At 36.0% G+C, this 25,658-nt stretch overlaps 1 pseudogene; it reads right to left on the bottom strand.

Annotated features, from left to right (window-relative positions):
• Positions 1 to 25,658, bottom strand: part of LOC109065736 — a 104,119-nt pseudogene that overhangs the window by 63,111 nt on the left and 15,350 nt on the right.

Here is a 25,658-nt window from a genome sequence, read left to right as displayed (position 1 = left end):
ATATTACTGCTCTATATAACACACTGTAACAAAGTGCACACACACACACACACACACACACACTGTAAAACACTTCTCAGCAAAGCTATCTGAGTTACATAATCCACTGCGCCTGGAGCGACACTACAGTGACACAACAGAGCAGAAACATATAAGACCACTGCCTTCTTTACAAATCACAAAAGGTATGTGTTTGAAACATATATGAATGATCATGTACTTAAACGGAAAATTATTAATAAAGAAATAACATTTGACTCCATCTGTCAGACTTCAGCTGTGATGTAAAACAAGGTTTAAGGTTTTTGCTTTAAGGTTTTATTCATTATGGTAGCCATTAAAGAAAACATATTTTATGTAACATGTATATTTAAATATTACAATTTAATATTTATTTAACGTTCATTTGTTGATTATGAAAGTAGACACTGAGTGAGTAATACACATGATAGATATGCCACAAGAGGTGGGTAATAGAGTGAAAGCTACAAATGTCAGAAGATGCAGTGTGTCAGTTATGATTTTTGACCACTCCTTTTGGCTTTGTATCTTTTGGAAATCTTTTCAAATAAAGTAATCTTCATTTCACTTTACTCTACTGTAATCTAGGCCCAACAATATGCAAAATGATTAACAATCATTAACCAGTTAAACATCACAAACCATTTTCATCCTTATTACAAGTGAACTCACATTTAATAAAGTCTAGGTCATAATTTCTATCACCTTGCATTGTTTTTTTTTTATAGTGTTTGATAATATCTGCCACACCTGTCCACGCTCCCATATGCATAATATGGCTGCCAAGTGACAGATAAATTGGCAGTGTGAATTTAATCGGACAGATATTGGTAGTGTTTTCTCTTTTTCCTTGTTAAGCAAAGTTATTTTTCTTAACAATGCAAAATTATATGGTTAGCAGCATTTAATACTGGCTTTTGTTTTCCCTACTGTCAATAACACTTTTAGAACTAAACTCCCACTCATTTTTGGGTCATGACCCACCAGTTAAGGGCATCTAAAGTCAAATGTTCTGCCTCCCTATAACAAATGCAGGTTGATACAAGACCTACTGACAACAACCCTTTAATTTTCTTATTTTTTTTTTTTACGTAAGTCTGTTTGAACAGGGGGTTACGGCAGCAATCAATCACTAAAATCCATTGCCTGAAAAGAACATCCTACAAACTGAGCACTCAAATCTAAACACAGGACCAATCTGGTAGGCTTGATCAGATTCAAATGCACATATGACTTGAAAAATTGCATTTTCATTCATCTTAACCACTCCCCTTTCATATTTCATAAAAGTGCAGTTATGAAAGCAAAAGCCACTTCAAGACAGGTCTTTGTAGCCCTCTTACAGACTTGGAGGCTTTCAAACAGCAGCTATTTTTCCCACTTTTTTTTTTTTTTTTTTTTTTTTTTTTTTTTTACCTACTTCCATGTTGTTCTCACTCAAATCCTCACAACGGCACATATGTGCTTTAATTAATGAGATGTTTTGGGATCAATCCCTATGGTCTTAGGGTGTCTGATCAGACAGCACAGAATGCATATCTCGCAAGAGTTTCCCATCATTCTTTCAATCTTCCAAACGCCCTCTCATCTATCCTCACATGGCTGTACCCCTGAGACCCAGCAGGCTTTTAGCATTACAGCAAGCTTTGGAGAAAAGTGTGCCAAATGTGTGTGTGAATGTGAGAGCTTGTTGATCTCGTTGCTTGTCAGACTGTATGATGTGACCTCAGTGAAATTGTGGGCAATAGCCAAGGCTCATCAACAGTCTTGTATGTCAGGCTATATAATGTAAACTGTTGCACATTGTAATGTCAGTCACACTGAGATACTGTAAATTCAGTTATTGCAAGAGAGACATTTTTTGAAGATTGTAATGTTATTCAATATAATATGTTGTACTTTCAGTTTTTAAAATATATAGTCATAAGGCAATTGATTTTTGAGAGACATATTGTTAGTTATAGTTGATAGAGTCGCAATTGTGAGATGTTAACATTTGTGAATTGTAAATTGTTTTAAACTGTAAAGTCACATTGTGAGATACAATGTAAAGTTGAAAAAGTCAGGATTGCAAGAGAGTCACATTAAGAAATAAAGTCAGCTATGCGAAAATTGCAACTCTGGGATATAAAGTCACATTACAAGATATTGCAATGTGAGATAAAGTCAGTTATGAAAAACAGTTGCACCTAAATGATATTTACTATACTGACTGTATTTTGTAAACTGTAATGTGAAATATAAAGTCAGTTATGAGAAAATCTCAATTATGAGATATATTCAGATTACAAGAAATAAAGTCACACTTTAAGATAAAAGTCATACTGATAAAAAGCCACATTGTGAGATACAAGTCAGAAAAAAAGTTGCAATTGCCATAGTCACATTACAAGATATACATGTTATTAAATTACAGTTTTATTTTAAAGTGATAAAAACATATTTCGAGACTGCGAAATTGTCACATTGTGAGATAACAGTCAGTTATATAAAAAAGTTGCAATTGTGAGATATAGTCAAATTACAAAATATAAAGTCATATTGTGAGATATAAAGTCAAACTGTAAGACAACCGTCAATTATGAGAAAGACAATTGTGAGATATAAAGTCATGTTGTGAGATATAAAATGTAACATTGCAAGATATAAGCTCAGATAAAAGAAACAAAGTTGCAACCGAAATACATAAAGTCACACTGTGAGATATAAAGTTTTATATTATTAACTGCTGACTGCTTATGTTTCAGAGTGAACTCAGGGTAATTTTGCAGTAAGATGATAATTTAAAGGGAACTTTCATTAACAAGAGACGTTGTTCCACAACAAAAGAAATCATTTACAATTCCAGAAATGTGACAAAAATCAGTCTGAGTGTAAGCTGACCAAATGAGTGGGTGAAGCATGTTCAGTGAAAAGTGTGAGAATTTGATTTTCTGCTTATGTGTTCGGTGTTTCCTCTCTCTCTTACCCTTGAATCAGTCTCCTCACACACAAACAAATGTGATAAGTCAAGTTGAGTAATGTGATCAGCGTACGGTTTTCGTAAGTGTTGATTACAAGCCCACAATTGTTACTTCATCATTAAGCATTACATCTCTCCACAAACAGAATGGGCCTACTGTCTACACAATGATAAGATCAACTGATCATGTAATGAGCTAAATAACACACACACACACACACACACACACACACACACACACACACACACACACACACACACACACACACACACACAGCTTCAGCAAACAGCATTTGATAGGATTTAAGATTAAGTTCCTCCAGCTTGGAACTATATAAACAGTTCAGATCAGTGTATGCATGAAGACAAGCAATCAAACTTAAACAGGTTAGTGAACGTTAGTGTGCATTGACTGATTTAACACCAGACAGCAGCTTTCAAGGCTTCGAGACTCTAAAAAATTATATTGTTTATAACTTTTTCAGTGCTTTTGCTAGGAAGTGAAGCTGTATTTAATATAATGTTGATGTAGGGAATTAACATAATGCTTGACCAGAAATTTCAGCAAAACCTACGTTGGTTTGGAGGCCTCTGCCTGATCGGTCTGAAGTTTCTGTCCGCCTTCCACCTCCATGGTGCAGTAAACAATCCGGTTTGGTGCTAAAGACTTTAGACCCTGTACCTCCATAATCACTACCTGTGGGGAAAAAAAGAAGACAACTATAGAGACGACTCCTAAAAAGTTGTGAATCGTTATCCAACCACATAGTCCGTAACACCAAAATCAATTTGGTATTTTGTAAGATTCTATCAAGAAAGTAAAGGAGGCAAAGGCTAATTTCTCCAAGAAGGTAATTTAAACAATGCCTTTTCTAAAAATAAACTGAAAGTACAAAAATAAAACAAACCAACATTACAAAATATTTTAAATATTGTACAAAATATTATTAACATTTTGTTTATAGAGATCCTAAATTGTGTGAGGTAAAAAAAAAAATAAAGTCACCTGCAGAGTCACAATATGATTGGCTCATTACTCTGCCAAAAATATAATGTTTGACTATAATGCTTGTAAATAGTCTGCAAATCTGCATAAATTAATCAAAATGGTAAAGACAAAGCAACTCATCACTTTGAATCATTTTGAAACTGAATACATAAAACTAGGATCAGGGTAAAAATCAAGATTCAAACTGTTGTGAGATGTGTCAGATAAAGGTGTCATCACCTAGGCATCAGTGAAAAGTTGTTTGTGTTGAAAGAGGGGAACGTGTTGTTATCACACAACATACATCACATGGTTTTACTGCCCCCTTCTTCAGGGAATATCTCCTCTCAGATCCTCTCACTTGATTAAAGCTAGCTTTATAGCAGGCTGTCAGTGCCACTCAGGATTTTCTGTCTGGTTTGTGCTAAGTAAGACTTGTCTACGCGCGCACACTCACACACACACACACACACACACACACACACACACACACACACACACACACACACACACACACACACACACACACACACACACACACACACACACACACACACACACACACACACACACACACACACACACACACACAGACTTATCTACTGCTCATAAATTCAGAATTATCCTGTCCTCTTTTAAACCTGCATGATGAACAGAAGGTGACATTTTCAATTTGTCCCTTTCTGCAAATCAAAGCCCAATATATTGCTAATGCACCAACATGGCCTGTAATATTTGACGTTGATATGCAAGATGCTGTAATGAGATATTCAAAGCAATGGCTGTGCAAATTTTAACCTAATAAAAGGAAACACAGAAATCATATGTCAAGCCAGAGATGAATGTCAAGACCATCACAGATTCAATTATTTCATCTGGACATTGTTGTGTACTGATGATCAGATCAGTTTCTATAAAATCACAAGCTACAACAATATGGTGCTGAAAAGGAAAATATTTATTTAATTTGTGAATTTTTGTGTACTAGTGGGTAACAAGAGCTCAAATATTGAACACTGATCTTTCATGCAGGCTGCGTTTTACTTTTAAACCCTGTTCAGTTGGGGAATTTTGTGTTTCACAGGTGTACTTTGTGTTTTTACTCATGTATGAATAAAACGTCTGTGCTTTTCAAACACGAAAAAAAATAAAAACTGAGAAAATTACATAATTACTTAAATTTGTTTTTCTCAGTGGTCCTTTGAGAAATCTTACAATATCTCAATTGGAATATCTGAGTATCTGCATGTATATTATTTTTTCTTCTCTTTTATTTAGTTCTTTTTGATTCACCTGAACTATACCTAAATTTAAATGAAGACAAAGAAAAAATGTAATCAACAAGGAGGGTTTGATACCAGAAATCACTCACAGTGCCCCTCAGAGATGTTCAGAAAATGAATCCAATCCAAATGGTTATTTCGAGTGACAAAAGGTTTTATAACCATAACATAATTTGATCCAATTAAGAAACATTAAGCAAGAAGAAGTACCTCCAGTGTGAAAGACAAAACTACGTCAGACTTGGAGAGCTGATTCTCGTCCTCCTGGCCCATGTCGATGATGGAGGTGTTATGGCCTCTCTTGAGTTTCTGCAGTTTAAACTCTCCTCCTTTAGACACTGGCATGCTTTCCAGATTGGCCATCAGCAGGTTCACTGATGACTTCAGCTCCTCAATATACATGGCCTCCATGTCCCTGGACACAAACTTGGGGAACCTGCCAGCCTATTCAAGGAGTTAAAGAGAGAATAACAACTGTGGCCAAGAGGGATAAAACAGGACATTTGGGACATTTGGGTCTTAGAATAGGCTCCTCTATAAACCTGAAAATTACAGTATGCTTCATGTGTAATTGTTTAAGATTGGATTATTTACTTTTGTGAACTGATCAGCCATTTGGAGTCGTCCATCCAGCTCTCTTCTGATCTGAGCAGCCTGTTCATCAGGATTATCCAACTGTAAGACAAAAACATTTTAATGCAGTTACACTGACATTCCAATCCCTCTTCCTCCCTGTCACAAGATCAACCCGTATCTGACCTTCACCATTACAATAAATAGTGCCAGAATATCTCATAATTTTAATCATACCAACCATGCCAAATAAACCTCAATCAAACTGTATTCAATATTTAATGCCTGCACATGGCTTTCTGCAAGCTTCCATCCAATACATGCACAGCTCTGTCCATTTGAAAGCCCAGGACTGTTATTAGATTAGAGACCAAAGAAGATGAACTTCTGAGCCTGATACAGTTTTATGTTTAATAAAACAAGATTAATATCCACTCATGTCACTAAAACTAACTTTGTAATTTGTAAAATTACAAAATATGCATGCTTATACATTTATACACAGATATTTGCATATAAATTTGTGCATAAGTATGTTACTACACATAAATCTAGCAACGTTAAAAGGAATAGTTCTCCCAAAATTGAAAATATGCTGAAAATGTATACTCACTCTCTTGCCATCCAAGATGTAGATGAGTTTGCTTCTTCATCAGAATGGATTTGGAGAAATTTAGCATTACATCACTTGCTCATCAATGGATCCTCTGCAGTGAATGGGTGCCGTCAGAATGAGAGTCCAAACAACTGATAAAAACATCACAACCCACAAGCAATCCACATGAATCCAGTCCAATTAACATCTTGTTAAATGAAAAACTGTGTTTTTTATGAAAGAAATTATGGTACTGCAACTTTAAACCGTTGCTTCTGGCCAAAATACAGTACAAGGCCCTAATCCATAATATGGCTTCTTCCAGTGCAAAAAAAACCTAGCCCCTCTTGTCCTCTCACACCAAAGTCCACCAACATATTTTTTCAGAACTGTTTTGAACAGTTTTTGCTTATAAATGGTGCTTGATCTGTGTATATTTCTCTCCTGATTCAAACAAGACAACTTTTTCATTGGAGAAAGCAATATTATGGATAGAGAACTTTTTTTATTAACTTCATTCTTTTTATGGTTTGAAGTTAAAAACATCTTAATGACGGATTTGTTTCTTACAAACACACAGCTTTTCCCTTTACAAGATGCTGATGGGCTTGAGTCATGTGGATTATTATGATGTTTTTATCAGTAGTTTGGACTCTCATTCAGACGGCACCCATTCAATGGATCTACTGGTGAGCATATGATGTAATACTAAATTTCTCAAAATCTGTTCCGAAGAAGAAAAAAACTCAACTACTTCTATGCTGGCCTGAGGGTGAGTAAGTTTTAATTTTTGGGTGATCTATTCATTTTAGCTAACACTGAACTCTCCAAGCCAGAAAAAATCATCCTTGCTAAGAATAGGACAGACCTCATCATTTCTTTAATTAGCTATTTTTGTATTTTCATCATTCAATGCCCAGCCTAATTATGAAACTATTAGCTGACAGCCTGAATGTTTAAAAATCTTGTTGCAAAACTCAAACAGCACAGCACATATTCACTATTAACAAACTGCTAATTTGCTGCTTATTAATAGTTAGTAAGGTAGTTGGTAAGTTTAGGTATGGTGTAGAATTAAGTGATCTAAAATATATTCTTGCAGAATAAGGTATTAATATGTGATTTATAAGTACTAATAAAGAGTCAAAATGCAGTAATATGCATGGTAATAAGCAACTAGTTAATAGTGAGAATTAATCCTTAAAATAAAGTGTTGTCGATGCATCTTTAAATACCCAGTATGTTCTGTACTAAAGAGTTCTGAACTAAAGGTGAGTTCAGAGCCTTATGGGGGAAGAATTGGCCAGTCAGTTGCGTGGTTGGGTGGAGGACCATCTGGACAGGCTGTGGCCCTGGTGTCCCCGTTCCTGACTCCAGCTGGGCTAAATTCAGTACTCAAATAGCTACAAACACCTACACCCTTCCATGAGGATTTCTATAAGCAAAGTGAACAAGTAAACACAAATGCACTTGTGAAATTGACTTTTATAATTTTGTAAATTGATGGCATATAATTGTGCAGGCATACACAATTAAAACACATGCTCACATCACACACGCATGAATTCATGTACACGTGAAGTCCTGTCCCACACATACAGTATGAATGTGTACATACATATACATATGAACACACACTCAACTGCAATGTGCCAATATGTGGGTGTTTTCATCATAAAAAATGCTTAATGTTACTGCATAATAACAGGATGGGTGTCCAAGACACCAATTAAGCCTCATCTTCACCCAGTATACTTACAAAAATACTTTCCACAGAGAATGCACCTGTGATATGATTGCTAGTCTGACAATTTCAGGTTTATAGGATGTTGTTGTTCCAAACCAAAGTCAATGAGGTCCTAATCATGATATTAATAAAATATGGCAGAAAATCCGGCACATATTATAGTTGATTCTGCAACAAAGTCAATTTCAACACAGAAATAACAAAGCAGTTTATACACTACCATACAAAAGTTTGGGGTTGGTAAGTATTTTGATTATTTTTCTTAAGTCTCTTACTCTCACCAAGGCTGCATTTATTTAAAACAATAATATTACAGTTTAAAACAAATGTTTTCTAGTTTAATACATTTTCAAATGTAATTTATTTCTGTACTGGCAAAGCTGAATTTTCAGCAGCTATTACTCCAGTTTTGGCTGTTCAAGAAACACTTTTTTACCAATGTTGAAAACATAAAAAAAAAAAAAAAAAAAAAAATTGTGGGAACTTTAAGACTTTTTTTTCAGGATTTCTTTAATTAACAAGAAAGTTCAAAATAACTAGAATTTAAAATTTTTTACATGATAAGTGTCATTTTGATCAATTTAATGCATGCTTGCTGAATAAAAGTATTCATTTTCTTTTAAAATAAAAATAAATAATAATAACAACCCCAAACTTTGGAAAAGTAGTGCATTTGCTTTAAAAAAATTTGCTAACTTTAAGACACTAGTCTGACTGCTATACTGTACAAAATTATTTTATTAAGACGCAATGTCACAAACCTCATAAACTTTAGCATATTCAGCAATCTTTTCCCAGAAGCCCTTATTTTAACAGCCTAATAACATTTAATTGAATTTAAAAACACTTTTTTTCACCCACATACAATTTGCATTAGATTGAGGAAACCCAAATGACAACGTTTTTGTGTTGTCAACTGCATTTTAAAATAACCAATTTTGATCTTTGGGAACGTTAGTGGAAACTTTTTTTCTTGTAGCACCATTAATATTTAGACATTTACTTCTGAAAAAAAAATACACTTAGTAAATGTAAAATTTATTATAAAATACATTCAATTGAAATATTTAATCAGAGGTTTATCCTATGCATCAAACAGAACTGCCTTGACCACTACCCAGTGATACTACTTTCCCTAAATGGTATTTTTGAGTCTGGTCACAAACATGCTAACAGTGATATTAGCTTTTCAAGCTGAGAACAAGCAGCACAGCATGGTTCTTCTCCTGCTGCTCTGGTAGACTGAACCAGTCAATGTTAAAGATGAATCAGCATTCAGTCTTTCTCACACATGCCTCACGTCACAGTTTTAATGATTAGAACAAGCAGCATCACAGTGACAAACCAGCTATCATAAAAGATGAATCAGCATTCAGTCTTTCTCACACATGCCTCACGTCACAGAACTACCACCACAGTCATTTAACTCCTCTGTGACGCTTTTAATTAGTTCTTTATATATATGTAGTGGAATGATGTAGGTGTAGGGCCATTCTATTGTGACACCGCTGATACCTTTGGAATTTATAGAGGCTATTATCAAGTCAATGGAGCTTGATAAATGTATAAGATGGGTTGTGCCAAACAAGGCCTTCAGATGAACAACAATAAATAAACAACCAGGAGTGCCATGACACCTCATAACTTTGTTGAGATTTTCATGTACCAGCAAGGGAGCAACCCGTGATGTCACTGCCTGATGATAATCTGATTTGGTGCAAACAAGACATGTGTAATTAAATTAGTGTGCCTAATCTAAGCCAGCCAAGACAGAGAGATTGCCTGGCCTGTGTGTGTATGTGTGTCGTGAGTAGATGGTGAGACCGACTGAGAGTCAGACAGTAGCTATGTTTCTATCCACCTATTTTTATGCACATTTTGGATTATCACACACAAAAAAACTCTGGATGGAAACGCCAAGATGCGCATAAAATAAATTCTAAAAATGTGCATAAAAAAAACCTTTTGATCCGATAAGAAAAAAATGTGTATAAACTACGATGGCAACACATTTACCGAATAAATTCCACTATGCGCATTGAAAAAGTCATGTGTCTTTGCACTATGAGACGGGATAACTTGACTAACTAGCGGACCGATCTCATTCACAGCATATATATGTCGTTTTGGTCATTCTGAAATGTCTGAGGAAAGTCTTTCATCAAAGTATTTCTGTATTATTACTGTCTTACATGACTGTGTTGCCAAACAGCAGGCATCCGCCTCTAAAAGCAATGACCGCATTTATCGGGTTCAGCTCTCTCTGAAGCGCAAGTAATTTATTACATATGAAAATTATTATATTCAGTGGCTTCTCCTAGTTTTCTTAGAGATATTTAGTGCCAGTTTATCAGGAAGTGACGGTTTTGTTCTTGTTGACTCATTGGATGGAAACGGTGCTTTATTCACAAATGTTTTATGCGATATTCCGGTTTTGCGCAATAGTTAAATTTGCATCTTTGAATGGAAACATAGGTAGTGTCATGAAGAACAACAGTTTCTCAAACATTAAAAGGATAATTTGTCACAAAATTGACATTCTTTCTTTATTTACTCGACCTCATGTTGTTCCAAACTAATAAGATATTTTTTTTTCCTTGAAGAGAATAATTTTGCAGCTCTTATCTTAGAACCATTTTATAGTATAGTATATATATATATATATATATTATATAAACATTTAAAGTAGGCTAATGTTCAATTCAATAATGCATCCAATATTAACATCAACCAAATTTAACAGTGAAATCAATTAAACAGTAAACAGCATAGTCAAACAAAGTTAGTTAAAGGGGTCATATGATGCTGCTAAAAATAACATTATTTTGTGTATTTGGTGTAATGAAATGTGTTTATGCGGTTTAAGGTTAAAAAAACACATAATTTTCCACATACTGTACATTATTATTCTCCTCTATGCCCCGCCTTCTGAAACGCGTCGATTTTCACAAGACTCATCTCTCTGAAAAGTGAGGTGTGCTGTGATTAGCCAGCTATCCAGTGCGTTGTGATTGGCCAAATGCCTCAAGCATGTAACGGAAATGTTACGCCTCTTAACATACTGTGATGCCTTGTCCGGCCGGAGCGACGATATAAACTTGATATAAACATGATTTCTAGTCGTGTTTTCTATTGGAAGTAGTTTCTCTTTCTCAGCGAAACAGCGTCACACACCATGGCCTTGAGTGAGCAGAGGCCGGAGGCCTAGAGTGAGCCACGGCCGGCTTGAGTGGTCAGAGGCGGGCGGCTTGAGAACGGTGCGGCAGGCGGATTCTATGAAGGAGCGTACCTTGGTCTTGCAGCAACCACATGTGACAACCCTGGGCTGGACGCCGCTTCGTCCACGGTGAAAGCCAATTCGGCGATCCACAGTGCAAAGTTGATGTATTTCCTCAGCGACCAGCACGGATCAGCTCCAGGCATGACGAAGCAGATATCGTCCTCTTTTGGAAGGCCAAACAAAGTAGTTTCGCTTTCACAGTGAAACACACAGCCTCTATACGACATGGCGGCGACAACAACAATACTACAACGAGAATAAAAGGTACGCCTTCTTTCTTTGCGTGAACATCTGGGCGGCGTTATGTAAATTTTCCCACATACTGACATAGACATGTGGGGCATGTTAGAACAAGCCGTTTCAGGGGGGCGTGGACGAGTGTTAACCTTTATAAAGAATATCTCTTTGGACTTGAGACTTCAGTCTTTGCAACTTCACAGATCTTCTTTATTCACCAAGAGCTTGTAACACTCCAAAGAGAAAGGAACATTTGAAATCGCATCATATGACCCCTCTAATGTGGGTAAATTAAATAATTCAGCAAATGAATTCTCTACCAGAAAATCCTGAAGGAGAATGTACGGCTATCAATTTGTGACCTCAAGCGCACTTAGGTTCGGCCCTATGAAATCCTTTTTATTTTTTCCCAAATTCCGTTTTATTTTTTTTCCAAATTCATTTTCTTCCGTTTAAATTTTTCTGGATTCCGTTTTTTTTCCATTTGAATTTTTCTCAACTCCTTTTTAATGGTCAAATTAAATTGTATTAATCAAAAAGCATGTCTAATTAATTCAAATCATGAAACTTATACATTTTCACATCAATTTATTTAAAGTTTAACAAAAATTACATGTTTAGGGTTCTATAAAATGTTTTATTTTTTCATCGCCATATGTTTTATTGTTACATAAGTCTGTGTTTTAGCATGACTTATTATTTAAATGCATAAAAACAACTTAATTTATTCAGTTTGTTCTTAAAATAGCCAGAAATTCTGTTGTGTATTTAAATTTTTCTGTTTATCAAATGAAGGCATAAAACATTAATTTAATTTATCTTTTAATTATTGAAAATAAAGCAAACTTTATTTTTTGGTAAACAAAGGGGATTTACTATTAAAATTAAAACATGGAAGAAATGTTGTGTGATTATTCCTTAAAAATTTTTTTTTTTTTTTTTTTTTTTTTGTAGTAGTAGTAGTAGGCTATGTACATTCTGCTGAACAATGGTAATACATTACACCGTCTATGCTCTTTAGTTTCACACTCTGGCAGCTGTCAGCAGAATGAAACAGCCCTAATCACTGCATTTTGTCAAAGTTTAAATTCCAACATCCGTCAACAAATGGCAATCTATGACAACGTGATTGTATTAGAGAGCTTCATCCAGCGATCGACTCAAATCTCACAGTGACCCACTGCCTACTCCTTGGACCAACCAGTGCTGCAAACTCCAACAACCACAACATCGGTCACCCCTCCAGCACCAGAACCCATGCAAATTGATTCAACACCTATCCAACACAGAGCGACAACGCAGATTCAACTAGTTTTTATGCCTATATCGTGGTTCAGAGGGACACCTCCTTACCTCATGTCTATCCATACACTGTCCATACACCACATATGATATCCTTGCTTTCCCTTTTCAGATGTTATTCCAATAACTTTCATCTCATTCAATCTACTTCGCAAGCTTCATCTCCAAAGGGAACATTGTCCTGTGCATCATGTGGTAAAGTCTACCCGTTGTCCATCCCGGAACAAAAGGCCATGGAGGAGTATATTGAGGAGGCTCTCAAGCTAGAATTCATCTGTCCATCCACTTACCCTACCTCTTAAAGTTTCTTCTTCATTGGGAAACCTGCATCGACTACTGTGCTCTCAACTCCCAGATGGTCAAGTTCCGGTACCCTCTTCCTCTGGTCCCAGCAGCCCTGTAGCAGTTACTGGGAGCATGCATCTTCGAAACACAGGCCACTACAAATATCTCGCCACACCCTCAGTCTTCCAGGGATTTATGGATGAGGTGTTCTGGGAATTTTGTAGAATTACAATCGTTTTGTCATCTACAATTGATGATATACTCATCTATTCCATGGATGAATCTGAATGCAGCAAACAATAATGCTATATGTCAAGATGCACCGACTGACTATCTATAGCTTCCATTATAAGTTATAATAGGATCTAACATACAATTCAAAAATTATAATTGCTATTATTTGCCATCAGTGTTCAATAGTATTTTGTAGCATTTGCCTCAATTTAACAGTAGAGCACACTGACAACACAGTCCCTCTCTCCAGGGATAAACCTAAAATGACCTGCTGTTTCACATTATCAATTGTTCAAGAGCGCTTCTTAAACTGTGGTAGTTAAATATTTAGTCTGTTTGGTGAAGTTAGTTCTGGGACGGAGGCAACTCAGTGGAGCGCTGATAAGCGTAGGTGTAACTGTGGTTATCATCCAACACCGCATGATGGAGGAGGCGTACAAAGCTAGCAGGGGGTGAACTTTATAGACATCTGATTTCATGTTTTTCTGATTTCAAGGCACAGTGTTACACCCACAATAACTCTGAAAAGTTAAAGCAGTCATACAGCGTTGTATTGTACACATCTCTGCATCTGCAATCTTTCACAAACCAGAGGAAAAAGTAAAGGTCTCTGCTCTTTCAACCACTAGGCAGTGAAAGTCTAGGTTAGTTTTTTTACCTTTATGACATATTGAAAATTGAGAGACGGGCAATAGTCAAATCAATGGAAAATATTATTGAATCAATATTCCAATTTCGGCAAGTTTTTGAGGGCAGGGAGATCATCTAAGACAGGGTCACGGGTGTAATCACCATTACAGGCTGAGAAAAACCACCAGAGGAAGGAAAGCAGAGAATAGAACACTATCAGGATCTCCAAGGACCAGTAGTAGATTTAGGCACCACCATGCAAGGGCCCTGAGGTCCAGGGGGTGCCCCCGGAATGCAATTTCTACCGAGGGGACCCCCATGGCCACCCCTGCAAACAACAGACCAAATTATTCTAGCCCTGGTCTGATTGCCCAGGGCTCTGCTCCTGATCAATAGTGAGGATGTGGGTAATAAGAAGTGATCCATGCTGGTACTGAGCACAGGCAGAGGGGAAAGTGGATCTTGATTAGACAAGCTCTACCATGGTGAAAGAGGGGGAAATGGCTGCCGTCCTCATATCAAAAATGCATGTGATGAATCCATGCATGAAGACAATTACAGAAGCTTGGGTTAGTGCAAGAGGAATATGGCTATGGGCAAGAAAGCACATTATACACACAGGTGCACAGAGTCTCTTGTAATACAGCCCTATCTAAATGATTTTTAGAAGCAGTCTACTGTACTGCATACACTGTATATACTGTGTGTGTGTGTTTTTTTGTGTTTTTATTTATTTTTATGTATTTTTGTTTATATATATGTGTTTGTGTGTTTTTGTGTATATTTGTTTATTTATACATTAGTAGCGTTTCATATGTGAACCCTATGACTATGAGCATCTTTTGAAAATAAGGGGTAATAATACATTTTACAGTCTGTGTAATGAAAGATCACATCCCAGAAGCATTACTATAAAACAAGTGCAGTGTCTAATACATAAAAACCACCTGGGAGATACAGTATATAAGTACCTTAGCTATACAGTACAAATATATATTCAGTATACTTTTTGTTTATTGTTTTTTGTTTCATTTTAATGGATCATTTGAATTGAATTATTTGAATTATTCACTTGTATGTATCTTTGTATTATGATATGGCACTAATGCGCCAAGTGACAGCCCTAACTTGCAAGAAGCCAAAAATAGGACAATAATAATGTTTATGTCTATATTCGCCCAAACCATTAATTGGCAAAAAGTCAACTTTATAATATGAAGTGTACATTTGTATTTCAGTCCTTTTTCATGTCATAATGCAGATGCTGGAGGGAAAAAAATATAATTACCCTTTTCCAAAATTAAAACTTTTGCTCGGTGATTGAAAGTTTGTCACACTCGTGGTAAAAAAAAACACTGATAGAGGCTTTGGCACAACAAATCCATGTGAAATCCCTGTCGGCTATGCAGCTTACCTGGCAATTTTTAATATTGTAGGTATTTACTGTAGTTCTGCCATGGTGACTAGCCAATTCAATCCCATTATTCTGGACACAGATTTCAGCTGGCGAGTGTGCAGATAACACACTCTAAACAATCTCTCTATCTCCTCAGTTAATTACTCTTTACCACTGCAATCAGCACAGGAGTGGCAGCTTGTTAAGATACAGAAAGAGAGACAGAGAGTAGACAGATCCGTCTTCATGCAGATGAGCGGAAATGTACAGACATGGGTGGGAGAAACACACAGAACATGTCCAGCACATAATCAAGACAACTAATTTACTAGATCTGTAGATAATTTATTTTTATGAGCTAAGGGAGCCACAAAGGTTCTTTGTTAAATTAATAAAATCATTCGAGTCTCACATGATCCCATAATCCTGCCTGGAGAAAACATGTTGCTGGTCACAATATAGACAACCGAATGTGTCAGAGTGCATGAAAGCAAAGGCTGTGCTGCTTTCACGTCAGCTCTATTATGTCATTACTGTACATTTCACCTAATAATCCCTGGTGCAAGGTATTCTTGTAGCTACAGCAAATGACTGCCATGGTCAACAAGGGCCTTTTCCAAAATGGATCGCTAAACATTCAGTGGTTACTCTCAGCATCAGTGCAAGTTTCTGAAAGGAAGTTAAACCTCAGGTGGGCACTGACATTGTAATAATTCAACAGTTCTGAGTGATACACTGCATTTATAAATTCATGTTTATCAAGAGTGTTTTGCAGCCATCAATAAAATATCTGGCTGTATAACAGTATAGCCCGGCATTACCAGATTAAAAGGCTCCATAATAATGTTATTCCTGCCCAATATATAACTACAATGCGATTAGAAAACCGAAAACTACTTCAAAGCTGTACAACTTGAATCATGGAACATGATTCAACATGAATCAACCAATCAGAATTAAGAATTCAACAAAGGCCTGGGAAGAACAGCTGATGAGCATGAGAGTGTTTAAAAGCTCTGTGTGTTCATGGTCTCCATGACAACTACCTCAGGTCACAGAAAGGGTGCTGAGATGATTTTTGTCAAACAAGCGGCTTTAAACACGCAGACCCTCAGCAATGCACAGCCACACTGTGGACATCAAATGCACAACAAAACACACACATCATAGGCGCAAAGGGATTCAACAAAGCATGACACAAATGTGTGCATGGTATTTATTTTCAGAGCTTTCAAAGCTGCAATTTCAGAAAATGCAGATAGCACAACGAGGTTTGATGTGAGTAAATGAGTGGTAACAGCTGTCCTCGCTGCACCAGCCTACCAACGTCTGCTTGTTTAAGCGTCATCTAAAGAAAGCCTTTGAAAAAGCTTTGTAGTTGTTTAGCCATTTCTGTGTTGACTTTTGGTTATACGGAGAGTGTCTCTGTCATGAATGCATTCAAGTAAAGACACCATTTGTTAAAGTGCATGTGTACGTGTGCAGAACCGCTGCTGATTTGTCTTTAGTTTATATTCACTAACAGCAATCAACCAGAGAGCGCACATCCCGGTCAAGTCACCTTGCTGCTCCTCTTGTATTTGCATTTCATGCCAATTACATCAGATTGGGCTTTCATTATCAAAGCCAAGAAGACAAATCTCATTCAACAGAATAATGCTTCCTACATCAGGACGCCCCCACCAAAATGCATATCCTGGGCGAATGGCTGAAATCCAATTTGTTCCAATTTTAGTCATCATTGCAGGGTAAAATGCATTTGTTAATCAATATGTACCGTTGAAATTACGGAATGAGTGAAAGAAGGCGTGACGAGGAAAGAGTGAAAAACTGTAGGCCAGCAGTGGGCTCTTTTGATGAGATTCCCAGTGTCAGACCTCCCACCCAGTGTGGCATCGGTGAGGCACTCAGGTCACGACTGACATGGAGTTGAAGAAGGTTCCTGCTGTGTTCTGTTAGGTGGATGCGTCATTCTAGGACTGTGCCCTCACCAGGGGACACCATTAATAAATTTGATCCTACACCATGTGCGTATGAGGAGACTAGCATCAAGCTACTGCTTTGTGTTCATTGTTAAGCTTTCTGAAGGTCTGACATCTGTCTAGTTTAATTTGAATAGATTTTTTTTTTTTTAAGTGAATTAAAAATGAAAAATCTACTGAATATTTACTATCCAAGATGTAGATGAGTTTTTCCAGTCCATTAATTAACATTAATTAACTTAATAATTTTGTGAAGCAAACAGCATGTTTGTAATAATCATCATCATCATCATTATCAAGACGTTTTTAACATCAAAGCATTGCTTCCAGCTAAAATATGGGTCCTCTATCCATAATATTACCTTCTCCAGTGAAAAGGGGTTCTCTTATGAATCAGGAGAGAAATACAAGCAAAAACTTGAGAGGACAACAGGGGATGAACTTCTTCACTGGAGGAAATGTTATTATGGATGATATAATGCTACATTTCTCCAAATCTGTTCCAATGAAAAAACAAATTCATCTACATCTTGGATGGCATATAAGGATAAGCAAATTCTCAACAAATTTTACTTTAATTAAATTAAATTTTCAGTAAATTTAAAATGACATTTAATTTTAATGAATAATTTAAATGTGAATTAATTTTTTATAATTATAAATTAACATGTTAAATAAACACCCATAATAATTATATATAATTAACCTCATAAGCAACAGTTGCACAAGAGTTGCTAAAGTACCATTAGAGTGAGTTGAGGGCCCAAAATTAATAAGTTCTTGATTTCCACTGATTGACTGATCTGTGTTTCCAGCATTGGTTTTAATTGTCTGTCAGTCACTTGCCATCCACAGCCAGTATCTTGAAATGCCCTCAGGAAATAGTCGATAGATTGGATTAAACTCCTACTACCCAGGAGACAGCCAATGCACCGATACTGAATGCTATCATACACACACACACACACACACACACACAGCTGTTTAACACAGACTCTGCCTATCAACAAGATTTACTTTAAAAAGCAGTATGAGGCTTGGAAGTCCCAGTGGAAAAACAGGAATAATGATTTGCTGTGAAAAATAAAAGACTTAAGCACCCTGCATAAACTAGCAGAGAGAATGACAGAGAGAAAGAAAGAGACAAATATGCCAGTGTTTGTAACCACAGGACTGGGGACCCGCTGGGTTTGATTTGAGGTAAGACCTGGTCGGTGTGTCCATCGTTGCTATGGTTACTGAGATATTACCATTCCCACACAGTAAGCAGGATTCATGAATCTAATAGAAAGATAATCAAAATGGCACACACTCAAATGAGCCCGTTTGGCTCCAGTGTGAACACAGACATTGGAAAAATGATGAATAGCAGACTCCTACACTGACACCTCCTCCGGATCCGGTGCTTTTGTTTTCCCACTGGTCACAAATCCCACAACTGCCCAAAATCTGCACAAGCATTTATGAAATTCTATATAAAGGTGTTTCCCATTTTTATCCCAATTCACATACAGCTGAACTGTGTATTCAGTTCCACAAATCCATAGAACACAGTGGGGTCCAAAAAGATGTATTTTTTTAATGTTTCAGGGCAAGAGTCCTATTGGAGGTTCTTACATATTTCTCCATTTTATTTAATTATTTATTTATGTACTTGTTTATTACATATATAAATTGTGAAGTATAAATAAAATATTGAATCTCAGTTTTCCAATGCCATTTTAGACTTCTGCACCCTGTATAGAAGTTTTTGTTATTGTTCTGTGCAAGATACAGTATGTGGAATGTGGGACAATATGCTAACTCATCAGCTCTCTACTGATATATTACCATTCAAAAGGTTGGGGTTGGAAGGTTCTAGATTTTTTTAATGTTTTTAAATGTTTCCTCATATATGCTCACCAAGGCAGCATTTATTTGTTTAAAAATATTGTAAAAACAATAATATTTTGAACTTTTACATAATTGTTTTCTATTTTAATTTAAGAGAATAAAGTCATTTAAGATACTAAAGTAACTTATCCTTGTGATGGCAAAGCTGAATTTTCAGCATCATTACACCAAAATATAATATTTTTAAGTTTTATAATGTTCTTTTTTGGTTTTTTATAGTATTTTGATATTATTATCAACACTGAAAACAGTTGTGCTGATTCAGATTTTTTATGGAAACTGTGATGCATCTTTTTCCAGATTCTTTGATGAACAGAAAGTTCAAAAGAACAACATTTCTTACTCAAACATTTAAATGGCTGTGTGAGTCTATTTATTCTCTTATTTCCCTCCATTTTGTATTTTTTATTTTTAAGGTCCATACCTTTTGGAATGGTCTTAAAATACTGCCTTCATGGGCAGCTCACTGGGTTTTGGAGGAGAGATTATGATTACATTCTATAAATGTGACTGTCGAGCACTGCTCTGCTTTCCTTTATTTGTTTCTCACTCTCTATCTATTTTATTGTTCCGGAACCCACTCATCATTGCCCTTCTTCCTTTTACACTAAATGGTACTTCCTGTACTCCACTATTCTCTTCATTCATTCCTTCTACACCATTTCTTGTTGCCTGAAGCAGAGTCAATGATTCACTATCCATGCTATTGTCAGTGTTAATAGCTTTTCTACAAACTCACACACTGCTGGTTTCCAATCATTTCATTTACCACAAACAGGAAATGACCACAAGCCATAAAGCCTAGGATGACATCACCTTCTCATTTTATATTATTCTGTAGTGTATTTTGAAATGATCTATACTGTGAGGACAGAGTGTGACTTCTTGAAGGATGTCATGTCGGCGGCCTTCTGACTTTTGTTTGACTTGTGCACATTTCTGCAGCTTGTCTAATGAAAGCACTTCAAACTGAAGCATGAAGCACTGTCACATTTCCTCAGCCTGCTGCAGGAAGCTTGACAGATGTTTTTCTGGTCCTTGCCGATGCTTTCTGGACCCGTTTTAAGCAATAACACATAATTACTCTTTCTTTCAAGCCAACTCTTGCAGAGCTCTTTGGGTTTAGTCATCTTCCTCCAAAAAAAGAAAAGCATGGCAAAAATCTGATTACAGAGCCAAAACCGGACTCAGATAATCACATATCTCTAAATTTCCCATATCTTGTAGAAGAAACGACTGCTTCTCTGACACTGAACAGACTTGCATAAATGTCCCCTCCTTACCTGACAAGCATTATACAGCAGCTGGTGCTCAAACTTCTTAATGCCAAGAATCTGTTGGAACATCTCATACAGCTGGTCCTTGCTGAGAATGAGCTCGGAGGCAGCGCTGGCTGTCATGCGCTGCTGGTGTTTGCGTGGGTCTTCCTCTCCCCTGTAGATGGTGTCGAATTTGGCGATCCACGAGCTCAGGACCGTCTCCTTGCTCAAACCATCGATCTCCGGCAGGCTGCGGACACGTTTCTCGATGTGCTTCTTAAAGACCTCACGGGAGTCACTGGCGGAGCAACCACCGCTTTGGACCATACGGCACACACGGTCACTTTTAAGGAACACCTATGATCAAAGATAAATTTTGTTGCAGTAACAAATACATACATATATAGGCCCTCCCAGAACTCCCAGCTACCCTCAAGCACATCAACTTCCACAATTACCAGCTGAGGAGTTCAGACATGCATGCATACACAACATATAAAATGTTTTTAATGTTTCTGAAAGGATTCTCTTATGCTTACTGACTGTATTTTTTTGATCAAAAAGGGATTTGTTGTTGAAATATTTACACAGTGGCTCTCTTAACATATAAATATATATATATTTCATTAGACAAGCTGCAATATGTGTGTGTGTGTGTGTGTGTGTGTGTGTGTGTGTGTGTGTGTGTGTGTGTGTGTGTGTGTGTGTGTGTATATATATATATATACACACACATATATATATGTGTGTGTGTGTGTGTGTGTGTGTGTGTGTGTAAGAGCCACTGTGTAAATATTTCAACAACCAATTACATTTTTTTTAATTTAGAAATTCATTTTAATACTGCATTATGTGCAATTTACATGTTTCCATATTTTTTTTAAGATAAGTGTTGATTATTATGTTTAAAAATAAATAGTGATTACGTTTAGGTTAGGGCTCTGTTTGGTAACTGTAACCTTACAGTAATGTAAAAGTAATGTAGTAATATAGTAATGTAAATGGGCTCCTGATAGTTTAGAGCATAAGCTGAGATAGATTTTTATCCCTAAGAAATGTTTAATTATAATTTATTTATTTAAAGAAAGATCAATTGGTTCAGTGTGTGTGTGTGTGTCTGTGTGTGTGTGTGTGTGTGTATGTTTAATTGTGTGTGTGTGTGTGTCTGTGTGTGTGTGTGTGTGTGTATTTATATATATGTGATTAGTTTTCCCCTGGCTGTACCGAAACCGTACCCCTTTAATTGTTTATAAGTATACACATTCCAAGTAGGATTTCAAAAGCTAAAGAGATGTTCGCGAATAAAAAACAGACTCTCACAAACAGATATTATATTCATCAGAGGACGTTACCAAAGCAACACCAGTCTGCTTGAGACTCATTATTATGTTTATATCATGACATTTTTTGTTTTATTTAAAAAGTCACATTATATTTACATTTAAACAATCTTAAACTCAATTTCAGTAGCATGAAATTAACCTCTGCATTTATCACCACAATGTCCTTTAAAAGCAAACTGAACAATTCAACATTCTTGAAATAATTACATTTATACATTTTTATTTTAGGATTTTTTTGACATTAATTTAAAATATTCATATTACCTTATACAGCAGCATCGGCACTGTATATTAGATGTATTTTTGATGCATTTTGTGGTATAAGGCTTATTAAAGCATAAAAAAAAAAAACTGAAAAGACTTGCTCATGCCATCAGTCTTAACAGCCAGAGATTCGTGTGTAATCTGAAAAAAGGAATGAGCTCAGAGAATCAGAGGCCAAGGCTGCTTCTATCAATTCCAAGCAATTTACCGGTTTCAAAAACATTGGCTGCAGGTCAGCGCAACCTTGTTAAATGGCTATCAAGACACTTGAAAAATACTTTGTCCTATTAGACAAGATTTTCCCTGTGTCATAAAGTGCACAGTAGAGTCCTGATTCATAACCAGACAAAAATGGTGTGAATCTGGCAGTGCACAATCTGTATGACAATCTGCAGTAAGGTTTAATGTTAAATTTATTTAATAAATCTATTCTTTCAGTCTTTTTATTTTCTGTATTCTCTCATATTTTTTATCTCGGCCTACTGTACCTCTCTTCAGTGGACACGATTCCCTTAACGTGCCTGGATAAGCAGGTGAGATGAGTTGACAGAGAGGGAACATCCAGCACACATTCAATAAGAGTATCAGGGTTTAATTGAATTGAAAACCTGACTTTGGCTGTGACTGAATACAAAAGCATTTCGCTCATTAGTTTCACCTCATTAAATTACTGTACCACCCATACTGAGACCAATCTCCTTTTCACCCAAAACTCTGTGTGGCAGTTTATTCCCAATTCACCTTTTCTAGGTCATAAAAGATCATATATCATCTTAAATACAATTAAAATATGTCACTTTTAGCTTACATATTTATCAGAGAGGAAAGTTTCACAAAATCCTTTGCAAGGACTTAGTACCTTCAACATGTTATTTATCAGAGAGGAAAAAATATTAAAATTATTAAAATATATACTCAAACAGTACACAGTTCATTCAGTGTACTGTTTGAGTAAATGAATTACTCCGGGATATTGGTTTATTTTGACTCAGAGGGAGTGTCAGCCACATTAAAAAAGTTAACAGCTTAAGTCATTTGTGGATTAATGCTTATTGGAGACGCGAACCGTTTCAAACGATTCAGTTCGATTTGGTGAACTGGTTTCAAGAATATCCGGTTACAACGAGTGATTCGTTCGCGAACCGGATATCACTAAACTGCAGTGTTAGCTGCGCGCTCATAACAGACCCGGGAGAGAAGTCAATGCTGAATAAAGTCGTAGTTTTTGCTATTTTTGGACCAAAATGTATTTTCGATGCTTCAAAAAATTCTAACGGACCCTCTGATGTCACATGGACTACTTTGATGATGTTTTTTATTACCTTTCTGGACGTGGACAGTATACCGTACATACATTCTCAATGGCAAAATCCTTTGCAAGGACTTAGTACCTTCAACATGTTAAGCTGTGTATTTAATATATGCACAGACATGGATTACTCTGTTCAATGTTCATCAAATCAGCATAAAAGAAAACAGCTTAACATTTCTAAACAATCCCCTTTACACTGCATTATATTAATGGGAGAGACAAAGGATCTGTTTAGATGTCCCCAAATGTTAACCAATGGTACCTAGATGAGCATTCAAAAGTACTTTTATCTGCAAAAGCATAATGTAGCTTAAAGGTGCACCAAGTCATTTCTTCTACTGTTTGTGTTTTTTTAACTCTCAGTTAGCTTTAAACAACCAACACATTGGCTTTGGGCTCTATAATGACACTTATCAGAGTGCAACATCACGAAAAGCATTTTTAGTTGGTAATCACATTTTCAGCTGGGATTTATTTATTACGTTAAAAATTAATACAGGGGTTACCCAGATAAAGTGAGCAGTAGTCAGCTGGTCATGATGTCATGATATCAACATGGTAGACCACTGTTGTGTAAAATAGGCCCCTGATTTGACTTCTCATGTGAGAGAGACTTTCATGAACAATACAAAAACAAAGTACTATATATTTATTTGGGTGTAAAAGATTACTTTTAAATTATGAAAATCACCTTATATTGCTGCAAATACCAGACTGAATGTACTGGAGAATTCTAATTTTAGTTTAATTTCTCCTGTGGATAAGAATTCATCTGTCTGCACCAGCACTTTGTTTCATCACATCAAAATAGGTCCTTGTCCTTTTATATCAAACAGAAAGATATTTAAACAAATACAGTTAATCTAATATCAACATAAAAATATTATTCATCAAAGAACAGTATGATTTTTTCTTTTTTGAAAGAAAGTAATTTTGCCGTCTTTAACGAAATGAGCTAGTCGGAGATCCACTGCAAGTGGAAGTCCAGACTTTTTGCACTGATAAATAAAAAAAGCCTAACCTCGTAGTAACTTTGGACAGCATTAATGAAGGCTTCATCAGCTACAATCTGAGTGTCTCCATTCAGGAAGGCCTGGAAACGATCTTTAACTGTCTGAAGGTGCTGCTTGCTGATCTGAGAAGAGAAAACATCAGAAAGACAGAAATTTAAATATATTATTGCATTTTCATTCCATTCCAAAAAAAAAATCCATATGTTAACAGCATCTGTTCTAGCTTGGAACATCTTCATTCATATGAGAAAATGATGGACGTGGCAATGTGGTTATTTGGTGAACAGTTGCTAGATTCACAAAAATCTTCTTAAGAAGAAATTTGTCAAGATTAAATTCCAAGAAGTTTGTAAGAATTTTCAATCAAGTGCAATTCTTAAAAAAAATATTAAAAAATTCTCAAACATTTTCATAAGAACAACTTTTTTTTTTCTTAAGAAGAAAACTGCAGGCTTTAGTGTTGTCTGAATGTTTGGCAGTTCTAGCCAAAGACTTGCTGATCAACATCTTACCTTTGTGGATATAAGAAAAGTTGGAGGTTATCGTAATGTTAAGAAGTTATTTGCAATGATTTTAAAGAATATTACTTTAAAGAATGTGAATTCTTCTTGTTTTTTTCTTGTTTGGATGTCCTAAATTTTTATCTTAACAACAATCGTATTTTTGGGATTACAATATATTCTTACATTTTTTAATTAATGAGACAATAAAAATTAAGAATTTAATTTTTAAGATTGTTTCATGAATCCAGCTTCAGGATTACTCAGTAAATGTTCCTTTTGACTCATTCGGTAGAAGCTGGAGTAAGTTTTCATTCTACTTTGACCTAAGATCAGTCTGAATTTCACTTAATGTTATAATTGGCTTTTGATGAAGAGGTGAATGTGGCCCTTGAACCACAAAAATAAATAATAAAAATCTTCACTAAGCAACATAATAGCAACAGACTTTTTCCCACTAAGTATGAGATCTCTTGCTAATTTCAAATTGCAAAAACAGATCATATTTCAGCCAAGAGGCCACATAAAACCTTTAGACAACTGAGAATGAGAGACACTG

This window comes from Cyprinus carpio, chromosome A11, assembly GCF_018340385.1.
Source record: "Cyprinus carpio isolate SPL01 chromosome A11, ASM1834038v1, whole genome shotgun sequence".
Lineage (NCBI taxonomy): Eukaryota > Metazoa > Chordata > Actinopteri > Cypriniformes > Cyprinidae > Cyprinus > Cyprinus carpio.
The sequence above is the reverse complement of the archived record's forward strand: the minus strand, read 5'-3'. Positions and strand labels throughout refer to the sequence as shown.